General features: G+C 37.3%; 1 non-coding gene across 1 annotated transcript; it reads right to left on the bottom strand.

Annotated features, from left to right (window-relative positions):
* Positions 1–11,678: 11,678 nt before the first annotated feature.
* Positions 11,679–11,785, bottom strand: LOC148852713 (small nucleolar RNA R71). Its single transcript, XR_016100117.1, has one exon. It is a non-coding gene; the product is annotated as a small nucleolar RNA R71 (small nucleolar RNA).
* Positions 11,786–14,777: the final 2,992 nt, after the last annotated feature.

Genomic DNA, 14,777 nt, shown 5'->3' with positions numbered 1-14,777 from the left:
CTTATCCTTCAGCTAATCCTAATTAGTTTAAAAAATTGAATTCGCCCCCTTTAAATTTAACCAACTTAAGCCTAGTTTGAATTGGGCCTAAAGCCCATTAAGCTTATGTGCACACTTACTCTTAATTTGCTGGCCCAGTTGGCTATCTTTGTATGGCATGGGACCCTAACATTGATCTACACATCAGTCACATGGGTTCAGCCTAGCCTTTGTTACAAGGCCTGACCAAATTCATTGTATGTCATAGTGAACCCCTAAGTCCATCTCCATGGACTCTCAATGGGCCCAACATTTATATTAAATAGTTCTTGGATCCGGCCACCTTGTGAAAACCCAAGAATTGTGGGCAAATGCAAGATTAACCTATCAGTTATTACCCTTAATGGTCTTACACTTAACCTCTCAGCCCTTAATGATCAAACATTGCCCAACAAGAGAGGACCTCTCCCTCGGCTGCAAGGTGCAGTGTTGCACTCTTCACTCACATTGATCTCGAGAATTAAAACCTTTTGCAAATAATTTGTGAAAACATAATGTATAAGTATATCTCTATATAAATATATTTTGTAAAACCAAATTTCAAACACATTTGAAATCCACTGCCGACAGTTTAGGTTTCCATCAGAGAGAGTGCATTTCCCCGATCATTCACTTTGTCTGACAAAGGGGTTGATCCTGTCTCTGTGATCACCCACTCAGATGAATTCTCGGATTGTCCCAACAAACCCAGGTTTTGACCCCCTCTAAGGATCTCATTGATTGGCATATCAAAGACAGCCCAATCCAACACTTAGTGCAATACCATAATCGTGTCTAGGGGTCAGGTGTAACATTCCAGTTTTGTCCATCTGTCTCCATGGTCCAGGGCAACATTGAAATTTGGTCCGGTTCAGGGTTTCAAGAAAAGCGACACTACATGTACCTCAAATCTCACCCTGAAAACTGAGACAAGCCATTCCTACCAAATTTGTGGCACATTAGTGTTAGCCTTGGTAGGATGGATCTCCCTAGATCTATCCAACGACTGCGAATATTCTAAACTAACACGAGTCTCATATGTGTCCAGTTTAAGGGTATTACATAGAAACACACCACAATAACATGAATCAAATATGTATTTTATTCATTTACAATAAATGTCATAATGTATATCAAGCTGATTAGAGCTAAGGGCATACACTAGCTAATAGGGCAAAATTAGAAAGTTACACCTAACCCCTAGACTTGATTATGGTACTGCACTAAGTGTTGGATTGGGCTATCTTTGATATGCCAATCAGTGAAATCCTTATAGGGGGTCAAAACCTGAGTATGTTGGGGTAGTTTGAAAATTCATCTGAGTGGGTGACCATAGTAATAAAGTTAGCCCCTTTGTCGGACAAAGTGAATGATTGGGGATAGCACTCTCTTCGATGGAAACCTAAATTGTCGGCAGTGGATTTCAAATCTGTTTGGAATTTGTTTTGCAAAATATATTTATATATTGTGTTTTTATGAAAAATGTTTGCAAAAGAGGTCATCTCTTGTCGGGCCGTATTCAATCATTATGGGTTGAGAGGTTAAGTGCAAGACCATTTAGGGCTGTTATACATGATGGGATAATCTCACTTAAGTCTACAGTCCCTGGGCCTTCATAAGGTTGTTGGACTCAGAGACCATTTAGAGTAAATGTTAGACCCATTAAGAGCCCATACTGATGGGATCAGGGGTTTATTCGGTCGGGCCTTGTAACAAAGGCTAGGCTGAACCCATATGGATTTTGTAAAGATCAATGATAGGGTCCCACACCATACAAAGAGAGCCAAGCTAGCCCACAATTAAAAGAAAGTGAGCCTAATGACTTAATGGGCCTAAAGCCCATTTCGAACTGGGTTTAATTTGATTAATTAAAAGAGGGTGAATTTGGTTTTTAATCTGATTAGGATTAATAGGAGGAGAAGATAAGTCTTATCCACTTAGGATTCCAGATCCAAATACAAATTTGGATCAAGGAATCCTTTTCTAATTAGATTAGGAAGCTAATCTCAAAAAGGTTATAAATAAGGGGGTGAATTCTTCAGTAAGATGAATTCTTTTCAGTAGTTATTTTCTCTCTCTATTCTTGCCGCCCTACCCTGTTTGATCTCCAGTTCTTGGAGTGATCAAGATCAAATATTGATATTGTTTCTTGCTAGAAGAATCAATCTTGAAGTCATGCTCACCTCCTTAGCATGATCCTTACTAAAGGATTGCAATTCTTGCCGAAGGATTGCATTGTTGATCCTACTTCACCCTAAGCTGCTCCATCTTCAGTGGATGCAGGTTTTTTTACCTTCTTTGGGAGTGAACACCTACATTGGAATCTACTTGCATGGATTTCCTATCAGGTATTCCTGTTCCTAATATTTGGTTTTAGATTTGGTCCGATTTGTTTTAAGAATGAACCTTGAAAAATACAGTTTTTCTAAATTAGGGAATAGGATTCCTGGAAGGGAGAAATCAATTTTTGAAAATTTCCCAGCCACCCTACATGGTTTGGCTATCCATATGATGGATCTCCCTTGCCTTCAATGTTATCAGAGCCAGGTTAAAGTCTTGAACCAAATTTAGACCAGATATGAACCTGCGCAAATGGGTAGAAACTGTTCTACCCGATTTGCGCAAGTTGACAATTTTTTGAGAATTTAGTTCTCAGTTTGGTGCATATGATTTGAAATTTAATTCTTTATTATTCTGATATGATTTTGGAATTGTTTTGTGATTGTTTCTTGAGTTTTTGGGCTGTATGTGTGTTGGAGATTGAAATCTTTTATGGCGCCAAGATTTGCGCACCCTACATTCGTTATTCTATTATTTTGGTCTATAAATAAATTTCTTTATTTTCTAGACAAAATGTATAGGATTTGATCTAATTAAATTAATAGAAAATTAGGTTTTTCTATTTTTCTTACATTGGAAGAAGTTTTGGTTTGCGTGGAGGAGAAGAAGAAATTTCGCAGATACTAGATCTGCAATCTGCGATTTATAGAAACAAAATTTGCTATCTGTGATTAACTTTTGTTTTTCATGTTTGCAATCACATGGACAACCCTCTGATTGTGTTTCTTGCTGATTCTTGATTGTCTTTAATCATCTGAATTTAATCTCAGATCATAATCCTGAATTGAATCTTGTAATGGACATTAAACCTAGGCCGGTTTGACCCAGATTGGTCCAAACTAGTTGGACCAAACCTATGGTTCAATGGGTCCTGTTCTCAGCCCCAAATTCAGATATGGGCCATGGGTTTGATGGCCAGTTACATGGAAATTCGGCCCACCTCTGTAAAACCCAATTTTATAAGTTAAAGCTGAATCAGCCCACCTTTCAGCATTACAACTATATGGGCCACACTGCCTTTTGTAGTTTAGCCCATATACCTTGAAAATATTATTTGATAATATTGTGGGCCTTAATGTGCTGATGATATGTTAATTTTAATTAATTAGGGTTTTATAGTTTATGTGATTGATTAGATCAATTTTTCATGCATGTGGATGTATGTGATGTGTGATGTGCTTCATACATTGGCCATAAGCACTTGGCCCAGGTTTATTGGTTAGTGACTCTCTACACACACCATGGCTAAATGCACATCATTGCCATGGTGCCGTAAAGATCATTGGATGATCTCCCTTCTCAATGGACCCCATATTAGCTTCCTTCCCAAGAGGAATCGTGCGAAACCCTACCCGTTTTGGGCCCATGTGAATCTAACTTTAAGAATGTCAGGGGGAGCCACTTTGGTTTGACCTAAATCAAACCTAGGGGCGTTTCAACTTGTTCCCTCCAGATGTATAAGTGCATGTGATAGGGAAATTCATGTGATGAATTCTCTAAAGGCATTCTGTCATTAGCATGAAGATGGGTTGTGTTAGTAATGTGGAGATGCACCATAAAATTGGGCTATCCATTTGCTGATCCAGTTTGTTTGATTGCTTTATAAGATGATAGGGGCATCATAGACCGATATGGGAGGGGCCTATTCTAAAATGGAAGACTTTCTCATGGTACCTTGGGGTCCACAAATATGATGAGTTTGCATTTATTGGATAGAAAGGTTTAACCTAAAATGGTAAAGAACCTGGTCTGACAGAGGCCAAATGGAAAGCTCATAAGATGAGTGGATATGATCCTTCACAGAAAGTGGTGGGACTTTGCAGCTGAAACAGTTGGCTCCATGCTCCTTTGTGATTTTCGACATTTCTAGAGACATAACTGCGTCTCCATTACTGAGATGGGAGGGAAATCTCAGAGACAAAGAAATGAAAATGAAACATAGATTAAAAGTCTTTTCGATGTAAATAACATGAATCAATTTAGGTTGTGGACTAATAATTTGCATTGCCTTTTATCAGAAATGGCAAACGGATAATTCTTAAAATTGTTGGATGATAATAAGCTTAAGGGTCCAAATTACGCTAACTGGTTCTATAACCTTATGCTGGTGTTGATGTCTGAGAAATTGGACAAGGTAGCCAAAAACATTGCACTAGAGCATCCAGGTGGTAGGGCTTCCAAGGCCCGTAAGAAAGAGTATCAATATTGGAAGGAAAAGAAATCTCTTGCCCGGTGTTACATTATAGCCTCCTTAGACAATCCAATACAAAGATAATTCGATAAGATCAAAGTGTCCAAGGATATCATGGATAGTCTAAGGACCATGTACGAAGAGCAGAATCGTTTTACTCGATAAAAGGTCCTAAAGCTATTTATGACCACACAATGACTGAAAACCAACAGGTTCATGACCATTGTCTAAAGATGATGGGTTATATCAATGAACTAGAGGCTCTCAGTTCTGGGCTAGATGATGACACTAAAATTGATGTCGTCTTAAAATCTTTGCCTACCTCCTTCAATTAGTTTATCATGAATTACAACATGAATAAGCTAGGTTAGCCTTCAAGAACTCAGCAATATGTTGCAGAGGGTTGAAGAACTGATTAAGAAGGATAGGCCGATTTCCAAGCTTGTTGAAGGTGGCAAAACGGGAAAGAAAAAGAGGAAGGCTAAGAAGAAGGCTTAGAAGAAAGTTGGCAAACCTAAAAAGCAGAAGAAGGATAAGACATTAGATGTCTGTCATTTCTGCAAGCAGACTGACCATTGGAAGAGGAATTGTCCTTAGTATCTGGAGACCAAGAAGTAAGGTAATTTCAAATCCTTTGTCATAGAAACCAATTTGTTGGTTACTTCTGCATCCTAGTGTATTGACTCCAAGGCTTCTACTCATGCATGTAACACATTGTAGGGGTTCAAGACAAGTAGAAAACTGAGTGATGGAGAAGTAGTACTTTACTTGGGGACTTCTGCAATAGTTATTGCTACAGCCATAGGAACAATAGAGTTATTTTTCAGAGAAGACATTATTGTACTTAAAGATTGTCTTTATGTACCAACATTAAGAAGAAATTTGATTTTAGTTTCAAAGTTGTGCCAGGATGGTTATTCTATTTTGTTCAGTAATATGATTACTATTAAAGTGAATAACAAATTCCTCACCTATGGAGAGATGGAGAATGGTCTCTATGTTCTCCGTCCTTTCTCTAGAAACAAATGTTACCAAAACCACATTGAAAATAATCCTCAAGAAAAGAATACGTGATACATTAAATCCCACATGCCTGTGGCATTACTTACTTGGCCACATTAATATAGACCATATTACAAGGTTGGTAAAGGATGATCCTTTGGATTTTCTAACTGTAGAAGGCCATCCAAGTTGTGAACCTTGCCTTCAGGGTAAGATGATGAAACTACCATTTACGGGAAAGACTCAAAGATATATGGGCACACTTGACCAAATACATATTAATGTATGTGGTCCCATGAATGTTAGGGCATGCAACCAACACGTTTATTTCATAACATTTACTGGTGATTTCTCTCAGTATGGTTACGTATACCTAATGAGACACAAGTCTGAATCCTTTGAAAAGTTCAAGGAGTTCAGACAAGAGTTCAGAAACAGTTTGGGTGACAGATTAAGGCCCTTCGATCAGATCGACGAGGTGAATATCTCTCCGACGAATTCAGAGACTACTTAAAGGATAATGGGATTGTATCACAACTAGATTCTTTTGCTACACCACAATTAATCAGTGTATCAGAGAGGAGAAATCAGACTCTATTGGATATGGTCCGTTCACTTCTCGTCCACTCAGAGTTATCTATATCCTTTTGGGGTTATGCATTAGAAATTGCGATATACGTGCTGAACCAGGTTCCAACCAAACCCGTTCCTAAGACTCCTAATGAGCTATGGACAGGTAAGAAACCAAGTGTAAGACACTTGATGATTTGGGGTTGACACATGTTAAAAGAATAAGTGTTGACAAATTAGAATCCAAGACCAGTCGTTGACTATTTTTAGGTTACCCCAAAAGCTCTGTAGGTTACTTATTCTATGACCCAAAGGAGGAAAAGGTGTTTTGTAGTTGAAATGCCTAATCCTAGATAATCATTATCAGGAAGTTGTTCTTGATGAGAAAAGCCTAGGGATAGTGGGAGATGTCCCACTGGCTCCAGATAATAACCAACTTAGAAGGTCTACCTAGGTTTCTAGGCCTCCAGTTTGTTACGGTTATGATAAAGAATGTTATTTGATGGAAGCCACAATCAGTGAGGAAGATCCCATAACTTATACGGAAGCTATGTTGGACATAGATTCCTTAAAGTGAGTAGATTCCATGAAAGCCGAGATGGACTAGATGGAAATCAACAAGGTCTAGACTCTCGTAAATCCACCCCCTTGGTTAAAAGCAATTGGTTGCAAATGGATTTACAAGAGGAAGAAGGGCCCTGATGGAAAGATTGAGACATATAAAGCTCATCTTGTAGCGAAGGGGTACACTTAAGAAGAGGGAATCAATTATGAGAAAACCTTTTTGCTAGTGGCCATGCTTAAATCCATAAGGATCCTACTAGCTGTAGCAGCATACCATGACTATGAGATTTAGCAAATGGATGTCAAAACCGCGTTCTTGAATGAAGATCTTACTGAAGATGATTGAACCATGCAGGGTGGCTGGGCAAAATTTCAAAAATTTCTTTCTCCCATCCGGGAATCTTATTCCCTGATTTAGAAAAATTACATTTATCAAGTTTAGTTCTTGAAACAAATTGGACCAAATCTGAAACCAAGATTAGGGAGAGGAATACCTGATACAAAATCCATGCAAAAAGCTCCTCCCAACGTAGGTGTTCATGCCCAAAGTGGTTACCAAATCCGTTTCCACTGAAGATGATACAATGATTGTTGAGGTAGGATCAACAATAAGGGTTCTTCAACAAGAATCATGTAGGGTTCTGTGAGCACGACTTCAGATTGTTTCTTCACTAAGAAACAATATCAAGAATAGTTCTTGATCACTCCAAGAGGTGGAGATCAAACTAGGTAGGGCGGCAAGAGTAGAGGAAGAAAAAATTTGCAGAGAAGAAGTGATCTTTCTATGGAATTCGCCCCTTATTTATAACCTTCTCTGGATCAGTTTCCTAATCCAATTAGGAATGAGTTTCTTGATCCAAATCTAATATTTGGATCTGGACTCTCAAGTTGGATAAGACTTATCTTATCCAACTGCTAATCCAAATCAAGCTATAAACCCAAATTCGCCCATTTAATTAAATCACTTAAGCCCAATTTGAAATGGTTCTTAGGCCCATTAAGTCATAGTGCTCACTTTACCCTTTAAATGCTAGCTAGTTTGGCTCTCTTTGTATGGCATGAAACCCTAGCATTGATCTATGCATCAGTTACATGGGTTCAGCCCAGCCTTTGTTACAAGGCTTGGTCAAATTCACTACAGAACATAGTGAACCCCTGAGTCCATCAATGTGGGCTCTTAATGGAACCAACATTTACACTAAATGATCATTGGGTCCAACCACCTTATAAAGGCCCAAGGATTGTAGGCAGATGCAAGATTAGCCCATCAGGTATAACCCTCAATGGTCTTACACTTAATCTCTCAGCCCATAATGATGAAACTTTGCCTAATAAGAGAGGACATCTCCCTCAGCTATGATAACTTTGCATTTTGATGCCTTAAGGGCATCACTTCAGGGGTATTTTTGGCCTTAAAGTAGTCAAATTGTGTCATTTTCCCAGTTAATTTCAATGTTGTGATCTCTGGGGGTCTCTGTGCAAATTTTGTGCAAAACCGAGAAGGATTCATGGTTAAATTGTAGTTTTTGGGAAGCTGATGTGAAGTCCAACTGAGAGAGGGGATGTTTTTGTGAAAAACTAAGAACAGAAGGGTGCCTTTTAACCTATTCTTTTCCTCCTTAGCAAACACTAGCCGCCCCCAGCTGTTTAATCTCCACCCTCCACTCCTTCTAATCTCCACCACTCATTCTAGGGCACTCTTCTTGTAGCTTTTAAACTCTAGGGCACCACCCACCTCTTTTAATCTCTACCTTTCAGCTCTAGGCGCCTCAATCTCCACCATCTATTTATGGGCTCCCAAATCTCAGCCCTACATAATATTGGGCGCCCTCTTATTTTCTTCTCAGCCTTAGGATCATCCCAAAACCATCCTAACCCTTCATTAGAAATCCTAGGGCATCCATATATTTGCTAAAACCCAGCTGCCGCCACCTCTTTCTCTCTAATCCCAATTGTATCCACCCTTCTCTATAAAAAGGACCCAAGTTTTCCTGAGAAAGGGTTGGATTCTACCCCTAGGTAAGGCAGAAGGCTGATCTTGAGAAATTTAGGGTACAAGAAGAGGAGGATGCCCAAGCAAGAGGAGGGGTTCCTACTTGCAGTTCGCCAACACCACTACTACCACCTCTAGATTCAGATCCCAACCAATTTACATTAGTCTTAGATTTAATTTTTGTTCTTTTATTTCCAGTTCCATTTTTCTTTTTTTTTGCAATTTACTTTCATTCCGTTTAAATTTCATTTTCTTTTCTATAGATATGGAATTCGGCCAAGTAAGATGGAAGGCCTAGCTTGAGAAGTTCGAGGGTCAAAGGAGAGATGCGGAGACTGCTACCTCTGATCGGACTATAGATATTTTAATTAGTTTTATTTATTTATGTATTTATTTATTTTTCTGCACTTTTAATTTTTGATAATTTTTGAATTCTATTTTTCCAGTTTAATTAATTAATTTCTGTAATTCTATAACTTCCACTTGTGTTCTCTTTCCTGAATCTAAGTACGTAACGGTTTTTCTCTTACTTCCCTATGGATATGACCCATTCTCACCATTTTACTGTGTTTGTAGTTGTTTGAGAATCAGTAAAATTTTATAAATGTTAAACTGGTGTTCCAAAGTGCTTAACGACACGCTTCCGGAGACACCAAGTTTTTGGTGCCATTGTTGAGGAAGCAACGGAGAAAATTTTTTATTTGCTTTGTTTGGATCTATTTCATTATTTTTATTTTTTTGTGTTTACTTGATTTGTAATCTCATTTTAATTTTTGTTTCTCTTTGATTTTGTAGGACATAATAGCGAAAGGTAGGGTACCAGAGCATTACCAGACTGTAGAAAAAAAGACAAAATAAGAGAAATTGGATTGCATTTTAGGTGTAGTCATCCCATTTTATTTTTGATTTTTGATTTTTGATTTTTATTTTTGAACTTTTTTTTGGTAGAATAGTGATTTTTTGAAAATTTAATTAATTTTTTTCTAGATCCGAATTATTTTTTTAGTATTATTTTTCTTCCGTTTTGTTTCTAGATCTATTTTTCTTTCTTTATTTTAATTTCTTGTTTGAATTTCTATCTTATTAGGTTTGAGTTTTTCTTTTTTTTTTTTTCAGATAAAAAAACAGAAAAAAATTCGTTTATTTTATTTTATTTCATTTATTGCCGCATAATTTTCTTTTGTTTATTTTCTTGTTAGAATTTATTTTGGTAGTAGTTAATTTTTATTTTTTAGCATAATTATTTCTTTTATTTTCTATTTGTTATAATTAGTTGTTGCCTTATTTGATTTCTTTTTTTTGTTATTTAATTGAATAATTAATTGTTAACTAGGATATTGTCCTAATTTTCGAATTTGAAATTGAATTTAAATTTTAATTCAAATCTGAATTTGAATTTAAATTTTAATTCAAATATGAATTTTAATTTGAATTTTAATTTCAAATTTCGAAATTTATATTTAAAATTTTGAATTTAAAAAAATGAAAAAAATAATAATAAGTAAAAATTTTAAAAATAAAAAAAAACGAAAAAAATTTTGTTTAATATTTTAACATTCTTTCATTTGCATTCCAACATTTAGGGTTTCATATTCTAGAGTTTGCATCTTATAGGTTTATTATTTAATTGTTGAAATCATCTTGTTAGTTGGAAATGTATTAGGTTTTCTTCTTTTTACTATTTTAATTATTTCTTTTGCTTAATTAGTTTGTTTTATTCTTTTATCTTATATTGATGAATTGCATTTTAGAAATAATTGTTCATGCATTGTAATTAGTTGCATTCATTTTGTTTGATTGTTTTTGTTTCGTTAATCCATTTAAAGGCACCCAACTTAAATAAGATAAGGTGGGGATTTCATCACCCTTCCTTGGCCCAAAAATCCCCATCCTTCACGTGCGGTTCACCCTAACCCTAGTTTAAAATTTGGGTAGCAAGATCCTTTAGGGAGCTTCACATTTGGTTCAAAGGTGTGTCGAATTTTAGGAAAGCTTGTAATTACTTTCCATAACCAGCGGTTGGTGTCTAAGGAAAGAGGTTAAACGGCTACGCCTAAGCAGGTTTTGTGGTTACTTAATTAGGTCCTTGCAAGAGCAAGGGGAGCCTCCCACATCCTCACCTCTTACCTGGCTAACCAAAGGAAGTGGTGTAATTCCAAGTGAACCTAAGAGGATTCACATTGGTTGAACCACTAGTTTAGGAAACCCTAGGTCAGCCCTAGGTTGCGTGGTTGATTTGCTTGCACTTTTTTAAATTCAAAAATTCAAATTCAAATTTGAATTTTAGGAATTTAAATTCAAAATCTGAATTTGAATTTAAATTTCACATTTCAAAAAAAAAAACAAAAAAAGAAAATTAAAAAATTAAAAAATAAACATAAAAAAGAGAAATTTTAAAAATTTGAGTTTAACTTTCAAAATCCAAATTTGAAATTAAATTCAAAATATAAATTTCAAAATCCAAATTTGAAATTAAGTTCAAAATTTAAATTTCAAAATTCAACAAAAAGAAAAAAGGGACTTCTAAGTTGTATGTTGGAAAGGAGATCTCTAAGGAGAGATACTATAGAACCCATACCCAAAATAGAGAGATACCTCCATCACAAACAATGCAACAAAATGGCTAGAATCAGCGATGCCCAACCCAGAAAGCTGAAGGAATACTTCACTCCAACCCAATATAACCCTTCATCCTGCATACAGTTGCCAGATACTCAGGCCTTACAGTATGAGATTAAGTCAAGCACAATCTAGAACCTCCCCTCTTTCTGTAGGAACTTGAGTGAGGACCCATACAAGCACATAGATGAGTTTCTGGAAATATAATCCACTGTAATGATCCATAACTTCAATGATGATGCCCTTAAACTGACTCTCTTCCCCTTCTCCTTAAAAGATAAAGCCAAGCACTGGTTAGGGACTATAGGGAAACCCATTAGAACTTGGGCAGAAATGCAACAAGAATTCCTTAGAAAGTTCTATCCTATAGGCAGAAACAATACCATGAGAAGAGCCATCATTGGATTCACCCAAACACTGGGTGAACAAATTCATGAGGCTTAGGAGAGAATGAAGAAGTTAATGAGAAAATGCCCACACCATGGTCTGTCCCAATGGCAAATTGTCCAAGCCTTCTATGAAGGTTTGATAGATCAATACAGGCAAATGGTTGATGCATCTTGTGGGGGTGCATTTATGAGCAAAAGCGAGGATGAAGCATATGCTCTTTTTGAGACCTTGAGTGAGAATTCCATTAACAATGCATCCTTGTATTCCTATGGACCTTCAAAGAGGGTAGGGCTCTATGAGGTTAGGAATAATATAGAGCCCGAGGCAAAAATGGACTTGAATGCCCTTTCTAGAAAGTTGGACAGGGTAGATCTTCTAGCCTAGAAGCTTGATTAGTTTTTCACCTTTAACCAGCAATCAGACCCATCTACATCCTATCCCGAAGTGTGTTCCATTTGTGCCAGCCCGACCCACTAGGTTGATGACTGTCCCACAGTAGCCCAGTTTCCGCCTTTTATCCAAGAACAAGTTCAGGCAGCCTAGAGTTTCTCAAGGCCCAACAATGATCCATATTCAAATACTTATAACCCTGGGTGGAGAAATCACCCTAACTTTTCTTAGAGGACACATCAACCCAATTCACAGTCCCAACAATATCATCATTTGTCTAACTCTATGGCCCAGCAATTTCAGAGGCCACCAGTACAGAGTCAGTTCCAGTAGGTGTACCCTAGGAACCAACTGGCCCAACCGTATCAGGGTTACCCACAACCTCCACAATCTCGTTCAGTAGATGATCAATTCATGCAGCTTCAGTAGCTGGTCCTAAATCAGCAGCAACCCATTGCTAGGTTAGAAAGCCAAATAGGACAATTAGTCGAAGCTAATGCAAGGAGAGAAGTGGAGCAGTTACTGAGTCAACCTGTTGCAAATTCTAGGAATCAACCATCAGGTTTTCCTCAACAAATTCAACCACTTCCTAAAAAGCCCCAGTTTAAAAATACTAAAGCTATTACAACCCTAAGGAGTGGAAGAATTTTAGAAGACCCGTATGAGAAGAAGAAAATTGAAGAAGAAGAAAATGAGCATGAAGACCCTAAGTTGGGGGGGGGGGGAGAAGAAGAAGGAAATGAAACTTTATAAGAAGAACCTTTAGCGAACCAACCTGTAGTCCCCTTTCTAACCGCACTCACAGCTAGGCCGTTGCGGAAAAAGAAAGAGATTCACAATGAGGAAATCAAGGAACTCTTCAAACATATTAACATCCCTCTCCTTGATGCGACTCAACATGTCCTACCCTACTCCAAGTTTCTGAAAGAGCTATGCACTCAAAAGAGGGTGCCACGGTCAACCCCACAAAAAGTGATGCTCTTGGAGGATGTTAGTGTGGTCCTCCTAAACCAATTCCCCTGGAAAATGAAAGACCCGGGTGCTCCTCTCATAAGTTGTGTCATCTCTAGAATCACCTTTGATTGGGCCCTATTGGATCTTTGGGCCAGTGTCAATCTGCTTCCGTCCATCATCTATGAAAGGTTTAGGATCGACGAGTTAAAACCTATCCCAATAATTCTGCAACTCGCAGATCGGTCAGCCAAGACTCCTCAAGGTGTTATCGAGGATGTCATTGTCAAGATAGAGAATTGTTATTTCCCTATAGACTTTGTTGTCCTAGACATGACCCCAACCGAGAGGTCCAGTTGAATGTTTTTAGTGCCTCTATGTATCCAAACCTAGAGGAAGAAGTTCAATGTGGATATAGTGGATATTCTTGTGGATGACTTGTCTACCCCCTGGTTAGTCCAATATAAGCCCTGTTGGTATGAAGAAGAAAGTGAGTCTGAGAGCCTGGATGGAAGAAGTGAGTAAACATCTAGCTGAAGACGTTAAACTTACCGCTAGTTGGGAGGCAACCCAACATAGTTTTTAATGCTTCTGCTGTTAGGATTTGAGTTTCTTTTTTTTTTTTTCGAGACCAGGTGGCAAACCTTGAACCCCTCAGGAAAACCCTATTGGTTGTTCCCTTTGGCCCAAGTCCTTTTTGCATCAACCTAAAAAAGAGAAGCTAAGCCTTTAAATATTCAAAATTAAAATTTCATTGAAAATTTTTAATTTTTTTTCCATTAAAAGAGATTCACAAACAGAAAAAGTTGGGGAAATTGATAAAAAAATATTGAATTTTGTAGAAATTGGTAGCAAGTGATAGGATTCAAAATTGGTCTCATTTGAGTATTGTCAAAACTGTTTAGAAATTGAAAAATACTCTCAAGTTTGCCCCTGTAAAGGTAAAAAGAGAAAGATTGAGAAATTAGACAAAAATTCTTCAAAATTGTTAGAGACAGTGGACTACCTTGAACAGTGTCGGCAAAAAAGAGAGAGAGAGAGAGAGAGAAAGATCAATGGACACCCTAGACTTAGTAACTAAGTCTCTTCACATAAGTCAAGTGTTGAGATTCACGTCAAATGGAAAAGGGAATGCCAAAGACACTTGCCTAACACTTAGTAACCAGGTCTCTTTACCTAAGGCAAGTGTTGTTGAGATTTGTGTCAAACGGTAGAAGGTAGCAATAATATATATATATATATAAGTGTGCATATCAAGTTGGGGTAGAAATCCACTATCAGAAATGATAAGAAAAATACATGTCTAATTTTAAAAATCAATCTCAGCTTATCAAGACAGTCTGCAAATGGAAGGGTAAATAATATTTTTAAGCCAAGTTTTTGTAATATTCAAAGTAAGATACTTTTACCCCTTAAGCCCAATATCGATCTATACAGAGTTTGAGAATTCTGGAATCAGGATACTTGACTAATTCTATTAGGGATGATTTTGAGATGGGAAGGATCTCTATGCTCAGTGTAATTTTAAGACTGCATTGCTAAAGGACTAACACAATTGTTAAGTTGGGGGGTGTGATAACTATGCATTTTGATAACTTAAGGGCATCATTTCAGGGGTATTTTCAGCCTTAGAGTAGTCAAATTGTGTCATTTTCCCAATTAATTTCAATGTTGTGATCTCTGAGGGCCTCTGTACAAAATTGGGAAGGTTTCATGGCTGAATTGCAGATTTTGGGAAGCTGGTGTGAA

Source organism: Nelumbo lutea, chromosome 5 (assembly GCF_056320005.1).
Source record: "Nelumbo lutea isolate HS-2025 chromosome 5, American lotus-T2T, whole genome shotgun sequence".
NCBI lineage: Eukaryota > Viridiplantae > Streptophyta > Magnoliopsida > Proteales > Nelumbonaceae > Nelumbo > Nelumbo lutea.
Note: the sequence above shows the minus strand (reverse complement) of the source record. Positions and strands in the feature narration are given on the sequence as shown.